The 12,500-nt window shown below is 36.5% G+C and overlaps 1 protein-coding gene across 1 annotated transcript in view; it reads right to left on the bottom strand.

Annotated features, from left to right (window-relative positions):
* The window catches only part of FNDC3B (fibronectin type III domain containing 3B), a 546,318-nt gene that overhangs the window by 507,722 nt on the left and 26,096 nt on the right, over window positions 1–12,500 (bottom strand). The window lies entirely within an intron of this gene.

Here is a 12,500-nt window from a genome sequence, read left to right as displayed (position 1 = left end):
TTAAACTCTCCAATTTACTTCTACTTTCAAATATGCTTAATTCTCTTAGTATTTACTGTTAAAGGAGCAGCAATGCATTATTGGGAGCTAGCTGAACACATTGGGTGAGTCAGTGACACAAGGCATATATGTGCAGTCACCAATCAGCAGTTAGCTCCCAGTAGTACATTGCTGCTACTGAACCTACCTAGGTATGCTTTTTAACAATGGATTCCAACAGAATATACCAAATTAAACAATGGAAGTAAATTGGAACTTTAATTTTTTCTGAATTCTAAAAGAAAATTTTGAGTTTTGTGTCCCTTTAAAAGCCATGAAAACATAACATACATATAAACACAGCTGGAAAATAGTCGTACATAGTATTAAAGCTTACTAAATAGTACTAAATGTTACTATTTTTCTCATTCAAAGGACAATCAACAAACATTAGAAAACATTTTAATTGAAACAAAATGTATATTTGAATGTTAATAAGGTACATTAAAGGGACACTGAACCCAAAAAAAATTATTTCATGATTCAGATAGAGCATGACATTTTAAGCAACTTTCTAATTTACTCCTATTATTAATTTTTCTTTGTTCTCTTGCTATCTTTATTTTAAAAGAAGGAATGTAAATCTTAGCAGCCTGCCCATTTTAGGTTCAGCACTATGGATAGCGCTTGCTTATTGGAGGCTTACATTTACCCACAAATAAGCAAGCATAACCCAGGTTCTCAACCAAAAATGGGCCGGCTCCTATGCATCACATTCCTGCTTTTTAAATAAAAATAGCAAGAGAACGAAGAAAAATTTATAATAGGAGTAAATCAGAAAGTTGCTTAAAATTGCATGCTCTATCTGAATCATGAAAGAAAAAAATTGGGTTTAGTGTCCCTTTAAAGCAGGGAAATACATTATATGCAAATTCAACTTGACTTCTGCTTTCTTTCCCTGTTACTCAGAATGAATCCAGGAGAGATGAAGTTAAAACATGCTATTTGTATTAATAAAAAAAAACAAAAACAAAAAACAAGGGTTAAAAACCTGTTACATAGCTGCACTGCTTCCCTGTTTTTCTCTGTCGCCCACAGCTAGGTGTTTTAACAAGAAATAGGGAGGGAGTGGATTATTATGAAAACAAGGAAAGGTGATTATATTATTTATTTGCTAGCAGCCAGAAAAATGTGATGTTTAGTCTGTGCAAACAGCTAGAGATTACAGTATGGAGAAACTGCTAATATATTTATAACTTGAATAATGTATACATTAAAATGAAAGTAAACTTAAGTAGACTGCAATATATGTTGATATAAATCATTAAAAATTAATATCACTTTCATTCATCATTTTTTTTCCAATTAAATTATAGACCTGTTTATTCGAATGAAACCCATCTGTCTTGTTAGCCGACTCTCCTCCCGCATTATAAAAAAAAAATCTGTTCGCTGTGACGATTTACTATTGCCTAAATCTAATTGGTCCCCCATGGGCGTCTAAAACTGTTAGTTTCACGCCCACATGTTGCTATGCGCATGTGGCAATCCTTGAATTTTAATCCAGTATCGGATGCGCGTTCACAACAGTTGGATGCGCATAGGAAGGTACAACTTGATTGATAAGATATAATATATTTTTATACTAATTACTCATTGCTCGTTAGAGTCGTCGGGGAATGCACTGCGTGCAAACTGCTTATACGATCCTCACTATGATACTAAACAATGAATCCAGTGATACAATGTTTAGTATCGTAGCGTAGCTCTTATTATCGTGCATGCGCAAAAAATTGGGGTCACGAGAACGAGCACGGCTAATGACGTATAGAGCGGGTGGGACCGCTCTTACGCGTAACAGTAAGAAACCTGGTATCGAGCAGGGGGCGGAGGAAGCCATGAAAAGGTGCACATAATAAAATATAAAATATATTCTTTTCTGAACATTTTTAGGAAATATAAAGTTAGCGACTGTATTATATGCAAGTAGGAGAATCTATAACTGGCTTGGGGTATTGCTAAATTTACTTTCACTTTAAAATGATAATAATACGCATTTCTCTACATAAGGACATGCCAATAAGGCATAAAACACCTTGTAATGACAAGACTTTTCTTTAGCCTTGCAATAAATTGATATTCCAGTCAAATGTGAACATTTTCGGAATACACTAAATCCTTGTTTGCTGCAATTGTTTTTTCAGTAGCCTAATCCTCATCACCACCACTTTATTTATTTGGAGGATCTAATTTGGATGCCAAGCACATGCACTTTGCACTTCATTATCAGTATTATGCAAGCTTTTAGGGTATTATAATTATAAACCTGTGATATGCCTATGGTCCATTAGGAACAGATATATGCAATTAGTTTAAATTATTTGGGAACTACTAACTGATTGTACTAAAAAAATAAAAAAGGGCTGCAAAAAAGGGTAAACGCTTATATTAATAAGAAAATCCAGCATTCTACTGCCCCTCTTTGCCAATTTTTTCACTGGTTTCTTCTAGTCACCAGAATAACACCCTCAATAACACGGCTGTCCTTATATCTCTGCCCTTGTCTCCAGATATTCTCCCACCTGTCCCCTTTCCTCTGCTCATGGTCTCCTGCTGTTACCTCCTCACATTTCTGTCTACAGGACTTCTCCAGAATGGCCCCAATCTTGTGAAACTCTCTGCATTGTTCCACAAGACTCTCACAGAGTTTTTAAAGTTTCAAGAGCTCCATATAGACTCAAACATACAATGTATGCTAATTTTTTCTTACCTTAGTTCTCTTCTTTTGTCATCCCCTTTAACTCTCTTAGCATATAAGCCTACGAGCACAGCTGTCCTGTGCAGATCACCTTCATGTCAGGTGACCTACATCAGTGCAACTATTGGCAGGGCCCTCCTTTGCTTCTTATAAATGTTACATTTGCCTTGTATACCTATATTTTTAATGCCGAGGAATCTGTTAGTGCTCTACAAATAAATGATAGCATTTTATCATTGCACTGGAATATTAAGCACTTCTTGCTTTTGTCTAAAAATGTGCTTGTTCCACGCTCCCTAGAGAAGCCAAAAAAATCTAATTATGTAACCTAGGTTTTCAAAATGCTACCAATCAAATAGGTTGCATATGTTGCCTTTTAGTCTCTCTAGGGAGTGTGAGACAAAGCACAATTTCTTACACAAAAGCAATAGATGTTTGATGCCCCTGTAAGTAAATTTTACAGCTCACAATGTGATATAATAACATGTGTAAAATAAATCTATGTGCATTAGCTATTGCCTCAAAAATCACCAGAGGAAGTCAAACCCTGTTTCAGATGCAAAAAAGGTCAGATTTTAGTAATAAAACAGCCATTAATTTGTCACGTTATTGACACAGTTCATTATGGTTCTACTGGTGTCAGCACCTTTAATAAACAGGCTGCATTGTGCACTGCCATACGCATGTACTTCACACTTCATTATAGGTATTATGTAAGCTTTTAGGGTATCGGAATTATAAACCTGTGAAATGCCAAAATATTCCAGTGGATAAAAAGTAATGTGAAAGGCTCTCAACATATTTTAAGCATTAGCTACTGATTACATCAAACACCAGGCATTTCTTCCAGTCTACATCAGATTCAGTGACATGGTTTGTGGGTTTTTGAAAATTTAATTTCTATTAACACATTCTAAAATTATTCAAGAATGGAAAATTGCACAATACACAATTGTTGTTTCAAGAGGAGAAAGCTCTGATAAAAGGGAAACTCTATAATGGCATCATGTATATTAAATAAAGTTAACAATTAATTTATAATAGTATGAAGTACATACATGGTACTGCTGCATTAATGCAAGCCTTTAAAAGAAGACTGAAAAAATGGGTTGGTTTATTCAGAACATATTCATTTCAAAAATATAAATGACTGTACTACATTTTGAAATGCCCTTTAGTGCAGGGTTCTTCAAACCACGGGTCGGGACCCATAGCTGTTTCGCAACAACATGTTTACTGGGTCGCGACTTGTGTGTGTTGTATTAGTGTGTGTGTGGTGTGTGTGTGTTGTATGAGTGTGTGTGGTGTATGAGTTTGTGTGTATGAGAGAGTGTGCATGTTATTACCTTTTACAACACTTTTGAGTTTGACTACAGTCAGGAATATGCACACATTTTAGTCATTTTGCCAAAAATTGCAGCTATCTTGTATATAACTTCAGAATTTTTCAGACCACGCATAAAAATAGGGTCACAAAGGAATGTGGTATCATGGCACTGCCCTGCTCTAGTGCAGTGTTCTTCAAACTTTTTTTTTTTCTCAAGACCCAGTGCAATGTTACCACATACCTACACAACCCTATTTCTATGCTGCAATTGTTGGCAATGTGACTTAAATGTGTGTGTATTTTATTCCTGATTGTAGTCAAACTTGAAAGTGTTGTAAAAGGTAATATCACATTCACACTCTCATACAACACAGAAACACTCTCGTACAATACACAAACACACCATACACTCTAATACAACAGACACACACCACACATTCATAACATATACACTCATATAACACACACCACACACTCTCATACAAAACAGACACACACCACACACAAACTCCTACAACACACACAAGTCGCGATCCAGTAAAGATGGTTTTGCAACCCAGTAATGGGTCCCAACCCGTGGTTTGAAGAACCCTACTCTAGTGGATAGAAAAACAAAACTGAGCAAAAAGTATAATTTTAAGCAATCCAATCTTAAAGGGACATTCTATCTAAAAACTTTCTTTGATGCTTTAGAAAGGGCATGCTATTTTAAACAGTTTTCTAATATACTTCTGTTATCTAGTTTGCTTCATTCTCATGATATACTTGGTTGAAAAGCATATCTAGATATGCTCCGTATCTGCTGATTGGTGGCTTACATAGATGCCTCTTGTTATTGGCTCACCCATGTGCATTGCTATTTCTTCAACAAGGGATATCTAAAAAATGAAGCAAATTAGATAATAGAAGTAAATTGGAATGTTATTTAAAATTGTATTCTCTATCTGAATCCTGAAATAAATATTTTGGGTTTCATGTCCCTTTAATGTTACCATTCCAATACATATATGTGTAATAAGGTTAACGATAAAGCTCTATTACCCATTTTCCTTTTATATTACCATTAGAAAATTATTGATAGATCAAAGAACTAATCTCTTATTTTATGATGCAAATTCATACACACAGTGGGGCAAAAAAGTATTTAGTCAGCCACCAATTGTGCAAGTTCTCCCACTTAAGAAGATGAGAGAGGCCTGTAATTTTCATCATAGGTATACCTCAACTATGAGAGACAAAATGTGGAAACAAATCCAAACAATCACATTGTCTGATTTGGAAAGAAATTATTTGCATATTATGGTGAAAAATAAGTATTTGGTCACCTACAAACAAGCAAGATTTCTGGCTCTCACAGACCTGTATCTTCTTCTTTAAGAGGCTCCTCTGTCCTCCACTTATTACCTGTATTAATGGCACCTGTTTGAACTTGTTATCAGTAAAAAAGACACCTGTCCACAACCTCAAACAGTCACACTCCAAACTCCACTATGGTGAAGACCAAAGAGCTGTCGAAGGACACCAGAAACAAAATTGTAGACCTGCACCAGGCTGGGAAGATTGAATCTACAATAGGCAAGTAGCTTGGTGTGAAGAAATCAACTGTGGGAGCAATAATTAGAAAATGGAAGACATACAAGACCACTGATAATCTCCCTCAATCTGGGGCTTCACGCAAGATCTCACCCCGTGGGGACAAAATGATCACAAGAACGGTGAGCAAACATCCCAGAACCACACGGGGGGACCTACTGAATGACCTGCAGAGAGCTGGGACCAACGTAACAAAGGCTACCATCAGTAACACACTACACCGCCAGGGACTCAGATCCTGCAGTGCCAGACGTGTCCCCCTGCTTAAGCCAGTACATGTCCGGGCCCATCTGAAGTATGCTAGACAGCATTTGGATGATCCAGAAGCGGATTGGGAGAATGTCAAATGGTCAGATGAAACCAAAGTAGAACTGTTTGGTAGAAACACAACTCGTCGTGTTTGGAGGAGAGAGAATGCTGAGTTGCAACCAAAGAACACCATACCTTCTGTGAAGCATGGGGGTGGCAACATCATGCTTTGGGGCTGTTTCTCTGCAAAGGGAACAGGACGACTGATCCGTGTACATGAAAGAATGAATGGGGCCATGTATTGTGAGAGTTTGAATGCAAACCTCCTTCCATCAGCAAGGGCATTGAAGATTAAACATGGCTGGGTTTTTCAGCATGACAATGATCCCAAACACACCGCCCGGGCAACGAAGGAGTGGCTTCGTAAGAAGCATTTCAAGGTCCTGGAGTGGCCTAGCCAGTCTCCAGATCTCAACACCATAGAAAACCTTTGGAGGGAGTTGAAAGTCCGTGTTGCCAAGCGACAGCCCCAAAACATCACTGCTCTAGAGGAGATCTGCATGCTGGAAAGGGCCAACATACCAGCAACAGTGTGTGACAACCTTGTGAAGACATACAGAAAACTTTGACCTCTGTCATTGGCAACAAAGGATATATAACAAAGTATTCAGATGAACTTTTGATATTGACCAAATACTTATTTTCCAACATAATATGCAAAAAAAATCTTTCCAAATCAGACAATGTAATTGTCTGGATTTGTTTCCACATTTTGTCTCTCATAGTTGAGGTATACCTATGATGAAAATTACAGGCCTCCCTCATCTTCTTAAGTGGGAGAACTTGCACAACTGGTGGCTGACTAAATATTTTTTTGCCCCAGTGTGTGTGTGTGTGTGTGTGTGTGTGTATGTGTATATATATATATATATATATATATATATATATATATATATATATATATTAGCCATACATTGTAATTGTACACGGTATTCCTTGCAGTATACTAAGTTGGAATCCTATAGAACCAAAATACCTACAAGTTTGTATACATAAATTGTTAAGAGACATACATGCTAGAGCATGTTATTATTACACTATTGCTTACAGAGATCAGTGTGTTTAAACACAGCTGTAGCATGTCCCACATGGGAGGAGACTGGTGGCTACACACATATACTATCGCTAATTGGCTCAGAGACCACGTTCATCTTTGGACCAGAAGTACATTGGCAATCCTGTGTGGGGATTCAACCCATAGTTCTCTGCACACAATAGGGCAATACATACAAATATGAAAGTTGCATGGAAGTCATACATTCACCTTAATGTAGTTTCTCCAGTTATCAAGCCCAAAGACCATATTTCAGGGATATCATATGTGAGCTTAGCTGGGCCAATCACAATGAATGAACAAGCCACCAGAAACACATAAAAGGCCATTATAGTGATACAATGACATGCTCTAATTAGTTACAGCATGTAATTTTATCACTAGCAAAGCTTTAACTGTGTGTTTAATCCCCACAAAGAGGTGAAAAACAGTTAAAGTACTGCTAGGGATCTGCAGAGCACTGCTGGTCCCAAGCAGAAACTACCGTCCACCCAATCAGCAGCAGCAGTTGCACAGCTGGGTTGTGCAATTAGTGCTGCTGACTGGATCAGCAGCAGTTTCATTAATTTAATGTATCCCTTTCCATAACAGAAAAATGTGCACATGTGCAAGTTAACAGAGTACAATTTCTCCTTTGCCCCTAAATGCTAAAGCAAGTTTCCTGGGACTTCAGTCCTTTTGTTGATTTATTGCACAGGGTTGTGTGATTAGCACACACTGATGTTAGCACTTTCATGTGACACAGTTCTTCTGCACTTGACTAATTCCACAAGTAGAAACAGCAGGGTATCTAAGCAAAGGTTATGCCAGGACCCTCAAGTGGCAAGTTTTAAGCAGCCTCTATTTAACCAGAACAATGAGGTAATATTTAGCTTTTACTACATGAATGTACAGATACAAATAACATTTAATAAAACATCAAAGATGTAAATATTAAGAATTTGTACCATTTTAAAAAAAATGTATTTATTTATTTTTTAAAAAAAAGGGTTGTTCTAGTTATGCACATACTGAATACAAAAACTACATACCTCAGAGAATCAAACTGTCACCTCAAAGTGCTGGATGCAACATGATCAAAAGTAAAATGAATTGGATAAGGCAATCAGAGCCCTTAAAAAACGACCACTTCCAGACTCTGCCATAATACAGAGGTGGGTTGTAGTCTAGAAGTTGAACATTTTTTCATCCAACAAATTTCTGCAAATCCATGATTTTGAATTCTTATTTAATTGCACAGTAGGAGTAAAGATATGGAGCTGTCAGAAACATCAAACTTATTAATTAAATAAGAGTACAAGAAAAGAATTTATTTTTAACTGCTTTAAAATTTAAGGCAGATAAATAAGGGAGCCTGGGAGACTGTAAAAATGTTTGCACATTCCCTGGAAATAAGGGAGGGTTAAGCAGCTCTACCCAGTACAGACCATTCTGTTTTGCCTTTTCCAAAGTGAGAAAAGATGGTCCTATCCTTGTGGCTTGGTTTGCACTCTATGGAACACCATCAGCATGAAAGGTGTCATGTCCTGACAACCTGAGAACCTAGAACACACCAGCTTGATGGTTCTGCTGCTGACAATAGTTCTCATTATAGTTCAGCAGTAAGGACCATTGCAGCAATATGCTCTTGAAGCTACATGACTTTATGGCTTTAATGATATTACATTATGTATTTTATCATTATAATTCATATATATACAGGTAGCCCTCAGTTTACGCCGGGGTTAGGTTCCAGAAGGAATGGTTGTAAATCGAAACCGTTGTAAATTGAAACCCAGTTTATAATGTAAGTCAGTGGGAAGTGAGGGAGATAGGTTCCAGGCCCCTCTCAAAAGTGTCATAAGTAACACCTAATACATTATTTTTAAAGCTTTGAAATGAAGACTTTAAATGCTAAACAGCATTATAAACCTAATAAAATAATCACACAACACAGAATATATAATTAAACTAAGTTAAATGAACAAAAAACAGTTGCTAAACAGCATTATAAACCTAATAAAATAATCACACAACACAGACTTCACTTGCATTTTTCTGCAAACAGTTCTTTCTATGCATTCCAATCTGGACTGATTTATAGACAGGAAGATCTTGTTCCTTTGAAATCTGCTCGATAGCTCAGGTCTGGTTAAACTGATTAATTTCAGCTTGCTTGGCTGCACTGCAACACAAGCGGACAGCTCCACCTACTGGCTATTTTAATAAATGCACTGCTTCTCAATAGCAGTCACATGACTGGAAAAAGGTTGTTATTCTGAAACGGTGTAAATTGAACCGTTGTAAAACGAGGGCCACCTGTATATTTTTTTTCACATACACACAAGGGAGAAATCTTAATTGAATAAACTAAGCTAAAATGAAAACAGTATAAAGGAGTAAGCAAAAAATGCCATATTTTTACACTAGTAGATGCAAACATACTTAGAGACGACTGTGGAAACAGCCAACAGCAGCTGTACCCTTGCCCCTTTTTAACAAAAGATTAGATGTTTGAGCAAGGTATTTTTTTCTTTCTCCTTAATGCTCTATTAATTGCAGCTTAGCTGGTATTGAGACTTTTATATTCTCTTAAGAAATGTTATGCTCCATTTATTGTGGCTAATATAATTTCCTCATATATTCTGTAAATTATTCTCAACTTCTGTTCTATGAATACGCCTAGAATGTATTATTTGTTAATGTTTCTTCCAGATTCAATCAACAAACTTTATACTTTTTTCTTTTGTTTCCCAAGCATATTGGGTTTAAATGGAGGAGGTTTTTGTTTAGCACATCACACATTACTTTTAATTACATAAATTTAAGTTTCTTTGTTTTGCGGAAATTCAGATCAATTGAGAATTATGCCATAATTCACATTATTATTGCAATGCTGCAGTGTAGCAGCAATACTTCTACAATTAAAGGGTCATGGAACTCAAAATGTTTCTTTTATGATTCAGGTACAGCATAACATTTTAAATAATTTTCCAATTTATTTCTATTATCAAATTTGCTTTATGCTCTTGTTATAGGAAGCAGTAATGCACTACTAGGAGATAGCTGGACACATTGGGTAAGCCAATGGTAAAAGGCATATATGGTGAGCCCCCAATCAGCAGCAAGATCCAAGTAGTGCATTGCTACTCCTGGGCATACCTAATGTATGAAACTGCATGCTCTATCTGAATCATGAAAGTTTAATGTTCACTTTACTGTCCCTTTAGGTTTATTGGATAATGCTTATATGACAAACCTTGTGTAACAAAACAGCAAAAATACTTGCTTTAACCACTGGAGTAAGTTAGAGTGCAAAGAAAAGAGAGAGAAGAATGATAACCCTGACAACCCTCTAGCATCAAGGTTATTTTTTCCATGTTTTGTCTACAAATGATTTTACTTTTGGTTTATAGAGTTTAGCCAACCTTTATGTTGTAATGCCAGACAGGTGGATGAGCAACATTATTTGCTGGTCAGAGGCTGATAGGCTGTATACTGAGTGTAGTGAGTAGAAATGTTGATAGAGACAAATAAGATGGATGGATAAGTTATAGAACTAGGTATCAATTAGGGCTTTACAGGTAAAAGGGTCCTTAAAATGACCAGTGAATACAGTAGATTTGTATAATCAAATACACAATAAATGTGGCCACCAATCAGCATGCGCTACCCAGGTGATGAACCAAAAATGGGCAGACTCCTAAGCTTACATTCTTGCTTTTTCAAATAAAGATACATAGAGAACAAAGGAAATTGATAATAGGAGTAAATTAGAAAGTTGCTTAAAAATTGCTGCTCTAGCTGAATCATGAAAGTTTAATTTTGACTAGACTATCCCTTTAACTATTATCTCCCTAACATATCCTGTTAAGGGTGCTTCTAATATGCAGGTACTGCTCCAGGTAGCACATGTTCAGTAAGTGAATTTTACCTTCACTAAACTACAACACTAAGGGCTAGATTAAAAGTGGGGCGCTAATTTATCGTGCCCGCAAACAGTAAAATTATATTTGCTGCGCGACTTCTCATGCTGTGTCTGACAGCATGAGAATGAGGCTCCCATTGGAGCCTATGGGAGCGAGCTCTTGCGTTCGCATTGCACCTCACTTGTATTACCAGCGCACATTTGCGTGCGCTGGTATTACTCAGTTGAGCATAAATATCGCTTTTGCATAAGGAATATTTTGCGCTCAACTTGTAATCTGGCCCTAAGTGTCAAACGAATAGTACCCAAACACCTATTTAGCCTTCACAAGACTGAGAATAAGTGTACGTTTACAGCACAATTGTCCAACTTAAAACCTAAGGAATACAATGCAACGCTCCCATTGGTTTTACAAGGCCCTAACATTTATGTTGGAACAGCTTGCTCCCGTCTCAACAATTAGCTAATTTTATCACGTGTACAAAAACTGAAACAAAAAGTACCTAGCTAAAGCATTCCTCATTTGAACATGCGTATTTTGTTGCTTAACATCATTTCTAGCCTCTTCCAGTAGGGGAAATGAAAAATTGCCCCTCAGGTTAAAAGACTGGACAACCTTCGAACCAACCAAACAAAAATGACTTCCCACTCTAGAAGTGCCCGCCTCCATCCATGAGTTAGTAAAAAAAAATGTTTGAGGTAAATCAGAACCTAAAGTGGACACAAAGATCTACAGTAAAAAAGATAATTTCAATTAAAAAAAAAAAATCAGAAATCAGTTTTAGAACTTTCAGCCATGCATTTATTGACTGGATAAATTATGAGGACAGTAAGGCTTCAAAGAAGCCAATCAGACTACAAATGTAAACCTGGATCAGTTTTTACAGGCAATCAGGATTACAAATGAATTGACTCTCCATACTTAGGCAGGTCTAATAGCTTCCATCTCACTGCTCTGTTATGCTTTATTCATTTGGAGTAAATGTCTCTTGCGCAACATTAACTCCATGCCATATAGCAATCATTTGGATTCTGCGCTATTAACAGTTATAATGTTTATCAAAATACAGCATGAATCTTACATTCTACAAAAATTCTGATTAAAAAAAAATGAAACTGATTTTTTTTAAGCCTGCATAATTTCCTTAATTACTTAAACTGTATTTGAACTGTAAATTTGGTTCCTATTTTGGTCCTCATTGCTCTATTCCTGGAAATATTTAACTTGGGTTGACATTAGAGAGGCCTGCAATATTTACTATGTAATCCAAAGAAACACCCTACATTATGATGGGGTTAAAATCCATAGTTATGTCTGGATTTCTTAAATGTGTATTTAGAAGAGTCCCTGCAAACATCTGGCCTTGGCTACAAATAAACATAGCAACAAAAGCAACTCCTCCTCTCCAAATAACATGCTAAGAAGCCAGGAAATATAACAATCCCAGGATAACATTTGAAAGAATATCAAAAAGAAAACTGCATTATGGTTTTTGATAAATACAGTTTTTTTCAATTAATTAAAGGAAGTGAGGCATTGCTAAGTGAAACTAGCATGCACCTAGAACTAAGT

The sequence above is a fragment of the Bombina bombina genome, chromosome 4, assembly GCF_027579735.1.
Source record: "Bombina bombina isolate aBomBom1 chromosome 4, aBomBom1.pri, whole genome shotgun sequence".
Taxonomy (NCBI): domain Eukaryota; kingdom Metazoa; phylum Chordata; class Amphibia; order Anura; family Bombinatoridae; genus Bombina; species Bombina bombina.
Note: the sequence above shows the minus strand (reverse complement) of the source record. Positions and strands in the feature narration are given on the sequence as shown.